Source organism: Peromyscus eremicus, chromosome 7, assembly GCF_949786415.1.
Source record: "Peromyscus eremicus chromosome 7, PerEre_H2_v1, whole genome shotgun sequence".
Taxonomy (NCBI): domain Eukaryota; kingdom Metazoa; phylum Chordata; class Mammalia; order Rodentia; family Cricetidae; genus Peromyscus; species Peromyscus eremicus.
Window position 1 is genome coordinate 96,670,841 of NC_081422.1, and position 3,367 is coordinate 96,674,207.

Consider the following 3,367-nt stretch of genomic DNA (forward strand, 5'->3'; position numbering starts at 1 on the left):
TGATAACTGCAGCAATACACTAAGTTTTTAATTTGGAAAGTATGAGTTCTCCAACTTGATTGTTTTTTTTCCAAGATCATTTAGACTTCCTGGAATTTTTTACTACCATGTTAATTTTAGTCTCAGGTTGTCAATTTCCACTCAAAAGGCAACTGGAATTTTGATATGGATTGTGTTAAGTATGGAGAACAATTTGAAGAACTTAGTATTAAATCCGCTAATGGATGTGGGGTGTCTCTCCATTTTAAGGCCTTTGATTTCTTCAGTTTTTGTGGTTTTCATTGTCAAACTTTATTCTTAAGCATTTTATTTATCTTGATGCTGATATAAATAGGATCATTTTCTTATTTCATTTTTGGAACATTCACTGCAAGGCTATGGAAATGCGGTTGATTTTATGTTTTGATCATTATCTTGTTATCTTACTAACTCATCTATCAGATTAAATAGTTTTCTCAGAGATTGCTTGGAATTTTGCATACCTAGGGTCCTGTCATCTTCCAATAATTATTTTTTGCTCTGGATGCCTTTTATTTCTTTTTCTTGGCCAGTTTTCCTGAAGACTACTTCCAGTAGTCTTGATACAGTCGTGATACGTGGGGAAGAGTAGATATTCTTTTCATGTTCTAGACCAGTGATTCTTAACCTGTGTCACAACCCCTTGGGGTCAAATGACATTTTCACAGGTGTCACATATCAGATACCCTGCATATCAGATATTTACATTAAGATTCATAACAGTAGCAAAATTAGTTATGAAATAGCAACAAAAATAATTTTATGGTTGGAGGTCACCACAATATGAGGAACTGTATTAAAGAGCCATAGTATTAGGAAGTGAGAACCGCTGGTCTAGACCTTAGGGTTAACTTTCTGTCTTTAGCCCTAAGTTTATATTAACTGTCACATTTTCATGGATGTGCTTAATCAGACCGGAAAAGCTTCCTTGTGTTTCTCATCCGTTGTGTATTTGTTGTTATTTAGTGTTGGATTTTTACCTAATTTTTCTTAATATATCAAGATCATCTTGGATTTTTGTCCTTCCTAGTAGGTCTTTGTCCTATTGATACAATGTGTGACACTAGTCACTTCCCTTGTATTGAACTAACCTCACATTCCTAGACTAAACCTCACTTGGTCGTGTTTCATCCTTTCTCTCTATGGTTAGATTTGATTTGTCTGGTTTTGTTGTTATGTGTTTGCTTTAGTTTTGCTAACACAAGCTGCCTATAACAAACAAAGTTTTTCCAGTGAGAAAGAAAAAACATTTCATCCTAACATTATAGCAAAAGTCAGAACCTGACTCATACTGACCCTAAATAACTTATGTATCTCACCATAAACCAATTAATGTGGCCAATGGAATGAGGTTTGCTGATTAGTTTGGACCTGGACATAGGATCAGTCCCCATAAAAGCTTGATCAGAGTGAGAGGTGGAATACTATCCCCCAGAAAAAAAAAAATGTTAGGGCTTTTAGTTTGCCAAAATGATGACTGATAGATGTTGGATGGCAGAAAGTAATCCGTGTCTACCACAGAAGGAAACTAGCCAGTTGAAGGGATGTCTTATAGGAGAAACAAAATGCTGGGTCTGTGCAAAAGTCTATGAGTGATAGACAGAAGAAATGGGAGGTGATGTCCCCTGCTGGAGGGATAATGAGGAAAAGTTAAATGGAAAACACAGAAGGAAAGAAATATGTAGCTAGAAGGACACAGAAGGTGGAGAGGTGATCTCAAAAGGTCCTGGACTCAAACGTAGGTACTGGACCGTGCTTTGCTGTATCCCCCAGACTGGCTGCAACACTGGGTCTCCTGGGGATGGTGAAAGAGGAGTTTTAATGAATCCTGTGAGCTAGTAAAATAGCCAGTCAAATAGGCCAGGAGACATTTTGTAGCTAGCAGAAAGCAGAAGCCATACAGGGCTGATTGACAGGCAGAGGGTGGGACTTTGGGAGTAGAAGTCTTAGGAAAGTCCAGGAGCATCATATGAGGTCAGGAGACAAACATGGATGTTGAACTGTGCTGGAGACCTCAGAAGGAGGCTGTTCTAAGGAAGAGTGAATGGAAACCACTGCAACTGACAGGGGCCAAGAATAATATAGAACACAATATATTAATAACAATTGCTTAATGTTGCAGTCTTCAGGTATGGGCAAAGGCAGTGATCTTGTTCCCAAAGATCTCTTGAAAAGTTGTGGAGAAATGTGGTCAGCCTCACTGAGCGCAGCTTAATCCAAGCACTGGGACAGGGCCTGGAAGGTCATGCCAAGGATTACAGCACCATCTTAAGAGTAAAGGGAAACTATTAGGCCCATATAAGCCAGGACATGGCAGATTAGAGCGCATTGCTAAAACATGCCTTCCTCCTAGGAGAATGCATTGGGGAGGAAGCTACTACATTGTCCTGGCAATGGTCAGTTGGAGACTTGAGCCAAATAAAGTATGAAACGCAGCCACAGAGGGCTTGAACGGGTAGGGAGCCAACACAGGAAAGGATACAGCAAGAAGACTGAAAGCCAGTATGGGAGAAGGCAGGGGAAGGGTGATGTAATGGCTAGCATTGACTGTTGATATAATGAGACTTAGAATCATCCAGAAAACAAACCTCGAGGCCTGTCTATGAGGGCATTTACAGAGGGGTTGAAATGAGGAGAGATGATCTACCCTGAATATAGGCAGCACCATCTCATAAGCTGGGGTCTCTGACTGAACAAAAGGGTAAAGCAAACAGAATATCAGTACTCTCTCTCTCTCTCTCTCTCTCTCTCTCTCTCTCTCTCTCTCTCTCTCTCTCTTTCTCTCTCTCTCTCTCTCTATCCTTCTGGACTGTGGATAGAATGTAACCAGCTGCTTCATATTCCTACTGCCATGCCTCCCCACCTCGATGGGCCAAACTGCCCCTACACACAGAGCAATGGTAATGGACTACACCCCCCACCATGATGGACTACATCCCCCACCACAATGGACTGCACCCTCCACCGTGATGGACTGCACCCTCTAACCATGAGCCACAGTCAACCCTTCCTTCCTTGTGTTACTTTCATTGGGTATTTGATCACAGCCATATGGAAAACAGCTCATCCAAGAAGAAAGGAAAGTATCTTAGGCAGCTCCCAAAATAAGGATGATTCAAAGAAGAGGGGTCTGGCAGTGTGGACAGCCATATTTTACCAGATTTCTGGTGGTCTGCTTTACCATCTTCTTCAAAGGCACAATTCAAAGAGTTAGTACATATCTAACCAGGAAAAAGTTGACATAATCATAATTTGGAATTTAGCAGCCACATCCCCCTTGGCCTTAATTTCAAGTCATACCTGTCATAAGATCTGAGCAACCAAAGGTTCCCTGTCACTCAGAGGTAAC